The following is a 12470-nucleotide window of genomic DNA, read 5'->3' as shown; positions in this document are numbered from 1 at the left end:
CTCCAAAGTTAACCATTACAGGTAGATAATATCCTTATCTTACAACTCACACTATTGGACCCCTGTTCTCTTTTTTATATTTAAACAAACACAGGTACACTCACAGGTACTGTGAAAGTTGAATTTCATCTTGAGAAAACATATTTCTCCACAATGGGTCCAAATGAATTGTAACAAAAGAAAAGCAGTCAGATGTTGTTCTTTCCCTCTATGTATATAATCCGCATTCCCTTTTGACCTAATGAGAATTAACATTTTAAAATACTCTGAAGCTAATGTAACCACACCAGATATATAACTATTTGAATATTTATAACAATTGATTTTATTACTTGATAAAAGAGACTCTATAATCACAGTGTTTGTATACAATTTCATTGTTTTCCTACATTTGGAAGGATAATTGGCATTCATCAATTAGTATCCTTTTTGTTCTTCTATTACAAAGGCTATGTTTTTATTATAGTACTCAAGATTATGAAAGGGTATTTGAATATGGGAATATACTTTAATGTGAACAGTTAAAAGACACAATCAGGAGCTGAGATTGTGGCTCAGTGGCAGAGTACTTGCCTTGCACATGTGAGACCCTGGGTTCGATCCTCAGCACCACATAAAAATAAATAAAATAAAAGTATTTGTTCATCTACTACTAAAAAAAAGCTCAAAGTTCAAATGAATTATGCACTTGGTCTGTAGTCTAAATCTATTGCACATATCTTTAAAACTCTGGTTATACATGTACATAATTCTATTTTTGGAAGTTACATGAAATTATTTCTACTTCTTTATTATTTCCCCAATATAGATGTCATTATCAAATGCTTAAAACAAAGGACATTTATTCCTACTTAATCAAAATCACCTTTAAATATTATTTAGCTAGTTTAAAACATAGATATTGAATTTCTTTCTAGTAAAATGGAGCAGTTGGAAGTTTGTGAAAATATAAACACATAAGATATGGTAGGCAACTTCTAGGATGGAATCTAGCAATAGAGGCAATATAATTAATCAAATCTTATTTCAAATAATATAATCTCATTTACCACCTTTTTCAAGTGGGAATGGTGATGTATTCCCTAGTCAGCTTTTATAAAATTAAGTTATACACACATATGCACATATACAGTGTTATTCTTATTGTCATCATTTATTATAAAAGAATAGATATATAGAAATTAATTGTTCAAATATAGAACTTGATTTGCAGATGTCAAAAATTAAAATTCAAGTCTAGAAGGATAGTAAAATGAAATAGACATTATTATTACTGGGTGTATATATGTGACTGCATAACCAATATGATTCTGCAACTTGTACACTCAGAAAAATGAGAAATTATATCCCATCTGATTCAAATGTATGGTATGTCGAGGTCATTGTACTGTCATGTGTAACTAATTAAAACAAATAAAAAATTAATAATAAATAAATGAAATTCAAGTCTGGACCATTTTTCTTTTTTTTTACCTTTTCAAAAATTTGTTTGTTCTTTTTAGATATACAAGACAGTAGAGTGTATTTTGACATATTATATACATACATGGAGTATGACTTATTCTAATTAGGATCCCATTCCTGTGGATGTATATGATGTGAAGTTTTACTGGTTGTGTATTCATATATTAATGTAGAAAAGTTATGATCTGGACCATTTTTCATTCTGAGTATCTATTTTAAGTTTTCAAAATTGCACCCTGTATTTCAATAATAAAAACCCAACACAGAAAATGCCATGAACTTCATCTAGACACAACATATTATGTAAGACTTCAATCATCTTCTCACTGGCTAGTGCTTTGCTTTTGGCACATAAATATTTAAAAAATCTATTTTAGTTGAAGATAATATAATAATGTATGCCTTCATTAATAAAAAACTATTATAGGTCTGTTATAAAAGTTATCATGGATAAATGAGAAATGTGGGATTTTTTTGGTTAAAAATTATAAGTCAAAATAGATTGGCACAATGTCCCACAACATATTTTAACAAATGTACTTGAAGATAAAATAGAGGAAGTAAATTAGTTCATAGAAAGTCAATTTTATTTTAAAATTTGGTCAGAAGGCCAGTTGTTTCAGTAAAGCAATACTATCACGTGAGCTATTTTTCTCATAAAATGTATATGTACTTCAACTCTATAGGTTTCTGTAATGCTCTAGAAAGAGGAGGAGTTTAAGACACAAGTATTTGAAAATTCATTATTACATGAATATCATGTAAGCATAAAACATAAACCATAGTTCACACTCAAGGGTTGATAAAAATGTATATAAACATTTTAGTGCAATAGTGATATTACATAATTCTATTTTTGGAAGTTAGATTGACTGTTATATTGACTCAGTAGAACCTATTTTTAAAAGACATTTCAATTCCATTTGTATGATTCATTCAATAACTATTTCTCACCTTGGATTTGGGCATATGTGTAATGGGGTTCCATGCTTATGCACACATATTTACCCAGCAACTAACTTTCCTTTTATAAATGGCTCTATCCCAGATTAACACAGATGAAAGATTTCCAATCATTGTGGCCAACCTCCAGGATGGAAAATGAGACCAAGAAAGCTGCTATCTGAAACTCAATACTCTCTGGAGTGAACATTCCATTCTAAGTCCCCTTCTGGAAACCTCCAACAATAGCTCAAGCACAAGCAAACACTTATCTTCGAGGTAGTCCAAGCTAACTATTCACCTTCTTGTGAAAATGTCCTCAGATACCCAGTATCAAAGAGAGCACCAATTTCTAATGCCCCTGCCTCTCTATCACTTCCTACCTGTTTGACATCTGCAAAGATAGCTTAGTTTTGTAGCCTCTTATACAAATCTCCATAAGTCAAGGGTTTTTTAAAAAAATGTTGACATTTATTTTGAGAAATATAAGACAAATTATAAGGATACAAAGAACACTGATTTCATGAATCATCTAGATTAACCAATCAATATTTTAATTTGAGCTTTAAATTGTTTCTAATACACTAAACAGGACAAAAAAATGTACTGAGGATTATCCCAGTTAGTGTATGTGTGTGTGTGTGTGTGTGTGTGTGTGTGTGTGTGTGTCCATGCACACACACTGTTAGACATAAATCCTTTTCAGTCTGGATGATGTCTGAGTTTCAAATACATAGTGATTTGATAACAAAATCACAGTTAGATAAATGTTCTGGTATTTAATCATTCGTGTTTGTTTCTACAAGCTGTTAGGCACAAGGAACCCACAGATAACAAGCACAAACCTTCCCCCGAAGTTGCAAAGGAATTCGTAGCCTAGAAATATCCTAAAAATGACAATAGAGGGGCTGGGGTTATGGCTCAGCAGTAGAGTGCTCGCCTCACATGTGCAAGGCTCTGGGTTTGATCCTCAACACCACATATAAATAAATAAAATTATTGTGTACAACTACAAAAAAAATACTAAAAAATGACAATAGAGGATTTAATTGTTTGCATGGGATTATCTACCAATCAGTTTGCAATAAGAACAAATATCAGGAGCACCAAATTCTGACCTTGAGTAGTTAGTATCTAGGGATGCTTTTTTGTGGTATTGGGAATTGAACCTAGGAATGCTCTACCCCTGAGCTATATCCCTGCCTCTTAAAAAATAATATATATTTTTTTGGACTTGGTCTTGTTAATTTTCTGAGGTTGGCCTTGAACTTGCAATCTTTCTGCCTCAGCCTCCTGAATTGTTTGGATTATAAATTTTTGCCATGCACCTGGAATAGGGATGCTTTTTAACAATATTCTATAAGCAAACACTAAAACAATGAATAGAAGTTTCTAGTGGAAGAAATATGGTGATTTTCTGGTGAGAATATTGTAAGAAGTGGGAACAAATCATAGGCAAGACTTTTTGTGCAATCATAAGTAATTTTATATGTTTAGAGGGAAGTGTTTGTGGTGGGGAATAGCTGATAAAGAAGAGACAAAAGCAGATGGGCTATTTTAAAAGACCTTGTATACTAGGGAATTGGATTTTACTCTGCAGCAAAAAGACTGTCTATAGTAGGCTAGAGGCACACAATCTGATGTGTTTTAGAAATATGATTGGAGCAGCATTTACAAGAATGGATTTATTTAAAACTAGATTAAATACAAGGAGACCATTCATTCACACTTATCAACAAACATTCAATCAGAGATTGCCTTTGGTTCTATGTATCTATTTATGAAACTTGGATATAAATGTATATTTATCTTTTGAAGTTATATGAATTAGATATTTATTGATAATAAACATGCAAGGGAAAAATCATCCCCAATATTTTGACATTCACTAAGCAATTAATATACCACCTGTCTTAATACTAACAATAAGTAACATGTAAAGTGGCATTATTTTGCCTAATTTGCTCATGAAAGACAGCTGGAAGTATGTATGGTAAATTGAGTGCCAAGAATAAGGTAAGCACTCAATAAATATTAGTTAAATAAATATCAGTTTGGCAGAATTACTTGACTTGGTAGGTTGTGTCCAGTTTAAAACCCAAGTCAATCTCAGGCACTGTCCAGTTACTATACCTACATATCACTATAACTTCTAAAAGGCCAGCTATTCCCATAGAGACTTTTCGGTCATAAACAATCGGAAACACAATACCTTATACAGACATACAGAACATAGCCTAAATCACCATGACATTTTGTTCAATAAGTGATGCATGTTCCCATATAATAAAAATGGATCATAGTCTGGTGGACTGCATTAAACCATCCTTTTTACCCTGAATGATGGACTTATTAATTTATTAGGCTTATCCCTTGATTAAGTCTGGAAATGATACACAGGGCTTCAGGACATGGAGGCCTTGTTAAAGGTTGTATGCTGGCATTTAAAACCCTTTTATTTTGCAATAATTATAGATTCACAGGAAGTTGAAAAAATATGCTGAGCTGGTTTGTGCAAACTCCAGCTTACCTTACCCAATGTTGTCAGCATCTTCAACTATAGCATAATATCTGTAAAACCCAGAGTCGATTCAGATTTTACCAGATATATCTGCATTCATTTGTGTCTCTTTGTGTCTGTATCAACAGTTCCATGCAACAATAAAACTTTGATTTTTATGTAACAAAACAAAATATATAATGAGTTTATAATCAATGTACTACTATATAGAACACCTCCTTCCCCATTCCTAACCCATGGCAACCAGCAATCTGTTTATAATATCTGTAATTTTATCACAACAATGTTCAATAAAAGGAATAACAGTATATAATATATCGATATATTTTTTTCACTCAGCATTTGTCTTCTAAGATCCACTGGAGCTGGGTGTGGTGGTGCATGCTTATAATCCCTGCAGCTTGGGAGGATGAGGCAGGAGTATTTTGAGTTCAAAGCCAGCCTCAGAAATGGCAAGGCACTGAGGAACTCACTGAGACCCTGTCTCTAAAGAAAATACAAAATAGGGCTGGGAATGTGCCTCAGTGGTTGAGTACCCCAAGTTGAATTCCAGGTACCCCCCCCACCCTCCAAAAAAAAAAAAAGCACTGAGTAGTACTTCATGGTATGGCTGTATCATGTTTTAAAAGTTATCCATTTGTGGACAGTAGAGTTGTTTTCATTTTCTGATTATTACATTCAAGAACAGGATTTGAGTGAACATAAATTTCTATTTTCTGAGATATATGCTCAAGAGCACAAGTCATATGATTATTACATATATAATTTTAGGGGCAACTCCCAAATTGTCTTCTAGAGTGACTGGAGCATTTTATATTTCCACCAGCAACGTATGAAAGATTTAATCTTACTACATCCTTGTCAGCTTTTAGAATTGTCTCCATTTATTTTCTTTTAAGCTTTAACCATTCTAATAGGTGCATAGTGAAAACTCATTGTATTTTTAATTTGCATTTCTCTAATGGCTAGTGATATTGAACATCTTTTTGTGTACTTATTTGCCATCCTTATATCTTCCTCTGCAATATGTCCTTTCAGGCCTTTTCATTATTTTCTAAAAGGATTGTTTTTGTTTTAGGATTTGGTTTAGAGTGAACTTTATATATTTTATATGGTTAGTCCTTTGAGAGCTCACAAAGAAAGATGAAGAAAAGAAAAAAGACATGGATTAAAAATAGTAAAAATATAAACCATCAACCAAAATACTCTAGAGTAAAAGGGAATATAATAAGTCAAAGAAGGGTAGGGGGAACCTAATTGATGAAAAGCAATTTTACTTACTTACATAGGTTAAGCTTCAACCAGAACTAAAATACTTTTGTTGTTGTAAAAAATATTCATAAATTATAAATTATCATTATTATTATTATATATATTAATATGTATAAATGGCTATTAATGACAGCTTTCATTAAAGTGTTAAATAGGAACTTACTCCAAATATTGAGAAAACTTTGGTTCTAGGGAAACAATGATGAGCACAATATTTGAGGATTCATGGAACTTATCATATGCTCTGAGCAACTAGTATGAATTATTACACACAAACATTTGGAATCCTAACAGTGCTGTGTGTTATAGACTGATTTTATGTAGTAAGAAAATTTCATTTATCAGGGAACTCTGATGCCTTGTGAGTGGAAAATAGTGTTATCTAGGTGAAAAAAAGAGAAATAGAGAAGCATAGGTTCTAGACAAATAGAAAAGCATGTGCAAAAGCCCTGAAGTGGAAAGAAGCAAGGACTATTTATACAAAAGTAAGTCAGTAAAGTAATAAGTCAGAAAAAGCATGATGGAAGATGAGACAAAATAGGTAGGCAGTGTCTAGGCCTTGTTTATTTAGCTTCTTTTTATCTTGTTTTTACTAACAGCCAAGATAAAGTAATAAAGTGATTAAATGGATGATCATAAATTCAAAATTGACTGAATAAATTTTAGAGAATGGATTAGAGGGAAGGGGGAACAGGCAATTCTGAGCAGCCAGGAAGGAAATGGCTGCTGTATGGCTCATGGAAAAAACTAGATTGGGTAATTGTAGAGGAGAAGAAAAAAATTGAATGAAATGATATCTGGGGATAAAATCCACAACAAATGCCAATGGTTTAGGCATAAGCAAACATGAGAGATCAGAGTTTCAAAGATGAATTAGGTAATTGGCCAGTGAAACCGGAATGAATGACATCAACATTCAATGATAAAGAGAAGGATGGGAAAGGATCAGATTTCATTGGATGGAGGAAAGTTCCATTTTAAGCATTGCTATGGTTTGGATATCTGTTGTTCCCAAAAACACATATGTGAGATAATGCAAGAAAGTACAAAGGAGAAATGATTAGATTATGAGGGTTGTAACACAATCAGTGGCTTAATCCACTCAAATGGATTAACCGGGTGGTTACTAAAGGCAGGTAGGATGTAGCTGGAGAAGGTAGGTCACTGGGGGGATGTCTTAGGGACTTATATATTTTCTTCCTGGTGAGTGGAGTGCTCTCTCTGTTTCTAGCTGCCATGTTCCAAACTGCTTTCTTTGAGCACATCATTCAACCATGGTGTTCTGTGTCACCTCTAGCCCAGAGCTATGAAGTTGGCCTACCATGCACTGAACCTCTGAAACCATGAGCCAAAATAAACTTTCCCTGCTATACATTGTTCTTGTAAGGTCTTTTGATCACAGCAGTGTAAAAGCTGACTAAAGTAAGCATTCAGAATAAAGATGCCTTTGTCACATATGAATGGAAATATCAAATTATAGTTCTGAAATTTATTGAAGAAAACTGAGTTAGAGGTAAACCTGGTTAGTTATCTGCAAATAAGTATTAATACTATAGATGTGGGTATAATGACCAAGAAAAAGATTAGAGAATCACACTAGGATTTGCTCCCCCAAAACTGTAATGTTTAAATGTAGAGAGATCAGTCTGCCATGCAGACTGAAGAGAAACACCACCCCAAACCAGAAAAACACAGTGCACAGATGTCTAAAGAAGACAATATTCTTAAGTGAGAATAGTCAATATTAATCACAGCTGCAAGTTCAAGAAAGATGAAGAAGAAATTTTGTCAATTGGTTTTAGCAACTCGAAGTTCTTCCCTTCACTTGAACTTAGTAGGGTAAAGCATGAATAGAAAGCATTAAATTTTAAGGAAAAAGAAAAAAAATATTGCTTATATTTACTCCAATTAATGTATATAAAGAACAAAAAAAAGGCAATGCCTCATTTTATTTTTGTATTTGTACCATAATAGAAATGAAAATTTTATTTTCTTAAAACATTATGAAAAAAGGAACCACTAATAGAGTTATACCCCATGTTTAATATTAAAATAATATGACTAATATAATCTTAAAGAATAAATAACATTAAATTAACATTACATACAATGGAATATTACTCAGCAATAAAAGAAAATAAAATCATGGCATTTGCAGGTAAATGGATGGAGTTAGAAAAGATAATGCTAAGTTAGCCAATCCAAAAAAACCAAATGCTGAATGTTTTCTTTGATATAAGGAGGCTGATTCATAGTGGGATAGAGAGTGGGAGATGGGAGGAACAACAAGCTCTAGATAGGGCAGAGGGGTTGGAGGGGATGGGAGGAGGCATGAGGTTATTAATGATGGTGGAATGTGATAATTATTATCCAAAGTACAGGTATGAATACAGGAACTGGGTGTGAATATACTGTGTATACAATCAGAGATATGAAAAAATTTTGCTCTATATGTATAATAAGAATTAGAATGCATTCTGCTGTCATATATGAATAAAAATTTTTTAAAAAGGTCAGTAAAACCCTCTCACACCAGCCCATATTGACTCCCTCTTGCTGATACAGGAGAAGAGTCATTTTAAAAATAATCATAAGAAAAAAAAAATATATATATATATATATATATATATATATATGGAGAGAGAGAGAGAGAGAGAGAGAGAGAGAGAGAGAGAGACAGACAGACAGACACAGACACACCAAATTTGGGAAAAAAGAAAAAGGAAGACAAAATATCTCCTACACCTCATGGGTCTTTTTTTTTTTTAATATGTATTTTTTTAGTTGAAGTTGGATACAATGCCTTTATTTTTACTTTTGTTTTTATGTGGTGCTGAGGATTGAACCCAGGCCCTTGTAAGTGCGAGGTGAGTGCTCTACCGCTGAGTTACCACCCCAGCCCCCCACCTCATGGGTCTTAAACGACCTAAAGCACATGACATAGTCAGTACTGTTGATGAACAAAATAAATGTCCATAAATATCAGTTGCAATTTAAAAAAACATTCTACTATTGAGAAGAGGAATCACTGTGAAAAGCACCATCATAAAGATAGGAGGTTTACCAAATAAACTCCAGAGAAGATGTCTGCGTCAAGGGAGAAAAGGTTCAAATTTAATCCTTGAGACTGACAGGACCATAAACATTAATATCATCACTTGGATTCAAAGTCCAGCTTCAAGGGAACAAGGATTACTCTGGTAGTTCTTGGACCAGGAAGCCTTAAGAATGTCATCAGATGACTACAGGGCTGGGTAGGAGAGAAAGGTCCCGGAGCAGGACACAGGACTTCCCGTGGGGACACATCTCACTCACACCCTAGCTTGAGGTGATGGAGTCACTGGCTCACCTAACCCCAACTCACTTCCTTCCTCCTGCTCTCTGATCCCTCCTCCAGCTGCAGGCAGGGCATCAGAGGCCCACTGGCTGTTCTCTGTCTCTCCCAGGATGGACTCCAGGCCTACCTCCTCCAGGGTGCTCCCGTCAGAAGACAGCAGTTTATCCAAGCCAAATTTCAGTATGTCACTCAACTTGAATGAAGAAAACGAGAGATCCAGTTAGTTCTCATGAAAACACAGATGAGGATGTATGACTTGCTAACTGTCTAAATGATACCAGGTAATTCTTTCCCTGATGGACTTTCTTCTCTTCCATCACAAATGACACCTGCCAGGCTGTTTTGGAGTTGGATGAGGAATAAGCAGAGAGGTGATAAATGATGATCAGAGATGTTGACTTTGACAATTATTTACAATACCAAAAAAAAATTTTTGGCCTCTAATTTTTTTGAGGAGTGGGGGCAGATAAAATGATTCCCAGCATCTTCTATAGCACTTCTCACCAGCATTTTTTTACAGGCACTTCCAGCAGTCCCGAGAGAAGTCAGAGACCCTGTTGGCTACCTTCTTACCTCTCCCACTGCCAAACTCTTATAAAGAGAAGGTGCCACTGAATACCTCATCTCACCATGAGCTGCCACCTGTCCTTGCCAAGCCGCTTTGCTACTACAGTGCTTTATGGGATCCACTTTGGCAAAACCATAACCATCCTGATCACCAGACCCAAAAGCCCTTTCTCAATTTCAATCTCCCTGGATAGTCCTGCGGCACTCCCCATCCTGCCCTCTTGCTCCCCCTAGGAGATATACTCAGCCTACTTCCTATGGCTACAGGAACCAGAATCTTACATAGTGTTACCTGGCTTTCATTTGCTACTTGCAACTCTCCACCTCCCTAAGTACTATCTCTTAGGAATTCTGAACCAATTGGGATCCACATCATGGGACTTCATTTTCATTTTGCCCTTTTAGATTTGGTTAGTTATCTCTAGATTGCCTATTCTGTAACTTGGAAACTTTAGCTTGAAAATACCCGAGATGAAAACTATGACAAAAACTAAGCAAAACCATAACTGTTATATTTATATTTAACTTTGGTGTACATATATATATATATATATATATAAAACCAAGCCAAATGGCTCTGGTATTTAGTACCCAAAACAGAAGAAAGCCAAGTATTTATGATGAGGCTCAGTCCATACTGGGACCCTTCCCTCTTTCACTCCTTGGACTATGTCTCCTGGCTTCCCTCGCTACTGCTCACTCACAACGTGTCTTTAAGGAACTACCCATTTTTTAAATGAAAACCACTTTATTATAGTAACTAAGAGCATGTAGTTGGAAGTTAAAGAGTGCTCAGATTAGAGTCATGAATCTGATGTTTGGAAACTTTCTTAAGATGGAGGTAAAGACAACGTCTGATTTTTTTGTTATTCTTCTTCTGAAACAACTGGAAAAAGTGCAAGTCACACAATGCTTAGCACACAGTAAGCATTCAATAAGTGTTCAATGCATCTTTATCTGTTCTCTGTTTCTGTTGTGTTCTCCTTCTAAGACAAGGAACCTGCTTTCCTTTTTCAGGACTTCACTGCTCTATACTGCTTAGATTTATCAAACCAGAACCACATCTTTTACTATTAGATTCTTTTAATAACTTAAAAAAAATGTCCTACTATATTTTGAGCCAAGGCAGTGAGTTATCACCCTTGTTCCTGGCAACCATAAATAACTCACAGTCTGGTGGGGAGGAAAGAATCAAGACAGAACCAGAGTGTGATTTCTTGCCATGGCTTGGGCAGGAAGTCCCACCGAGGTCCTCTCCACCAGCCCATAGTTTGTACTGGCCCCAGGATCTGGTCCCATGGCAGAGTTTGTGCCTGTGCATTTCACAATGATGTGCTAGCAGCCAATGTCACAGGGAAACCCCTGACTGAATGCCTGGAGCTCCCTCCACTGGGGAAGCGTCTCCTCTAACTCCTGACGCCTGTGCCTTCACAACAGCCCATGATGAGCTCCTCTCCCAAGGTCCTGTGAAGAAGGACACCTACAGCGTACACGCACCTCTCTCTCAAGCTTTCACCTTCCATTTGAAATTGCCTCTTCAATAGTGTGAAAATAAAATGCACAGCCTGCCCGGCCACCATGACAGAAGAGCATGCAGAAGACTCAAAACACAAAAGGCCAAAGACTCCAGTTACTCTCTAAGATAAACAAAAGTCAAGCAAACAAACAAAACCTAGGGTTCTTCTTTCAGGCTCTAGTACCCCCAAATCTGTGACCCTTTTCTGCTGGTCAGTGACTCCCTAACAAAAACAGCACCTTCCCTGTCTGCAATGCTGATGTGTAAAGATACAGATGTGAGAAAACTGCCATTTTTAAACTCATGCTTGGGCTAGTTGTAAATTTGATGATTCTGCTTGTAATACTGTGTAATTTTTTCCCTTTCACATACCTCTTGAATTTTTTGTTTGATAAGCTGATCCTTTTAAAGCCTGGTTTTTCTTGCAAACTTTTCTAATTCCTTTCTTTTCTGAGTCTCCCTCTAACAACAATGTATATTGATTTTTACTACAAACTCTGTTGACTAAAGCCTACATTATCTTCATCTTTCTAATTTCTATCCCTATCTTCCTACTTTCTACCCTCATCTTTCAGGCTTAAAGGCTTAAAGCCATCTTGGAACTTGCTCTCTCTCACTGCCTGCCTCAAAACAAGAGCCAACTCCTGTCATTTCTCTGCAGTTTCCTACAGCAGACTTTCCCACAGCTACTACCTTTTCTCAGACATTTATTACTCTCTTCATGCCTGAATCATGCTAGATACTAGGGGTTGATCTCTTTGCATCTAATCCCTCAGAAGGACCTGGGGTATATCATAATATAGGTTCAATTTTACCTCAAAGGCTGCTGCTAAGGAATAACTCTAAACCTC

General features: G+C 35.4%; 1 pseudogene; it reads right to left on the bottom strand.

Moving 5' to 3' along the window:
• Positions 1 to 9467: 9467 nt before the first annotated feature.
• LOC144252118 (chromodomain-helicase-DNA-binding protein 1-like) overlaps positions 9468 to 12470 on the bottom strand; it is a 30485-nt pseudogene continuing 27482 nt past the window's right edge.

The sequence above is a fragment of the Urocitellus parryii genome, unplaced genomic scaffold (genome assembly GCF_045843805.1).
Source record: "Urocitellus parryii isolate mUroPar1 unplaced genomic scaffold, mUroPar1.hap1 Scaffold_37, whole genome shotgun sequence".
Classification (NCBI taxonomy): Eukaryota; Metazoa; Chordata; class Mammalia; order Rodentia; family Sciuridae; genus Urocitellus; species Urocitellus parryii.
The sequence above is the reverse complement of the archived record's forward strand: the minus strand, read 5'-3'. Positions and strand labels throughout refer to the sequence as shown.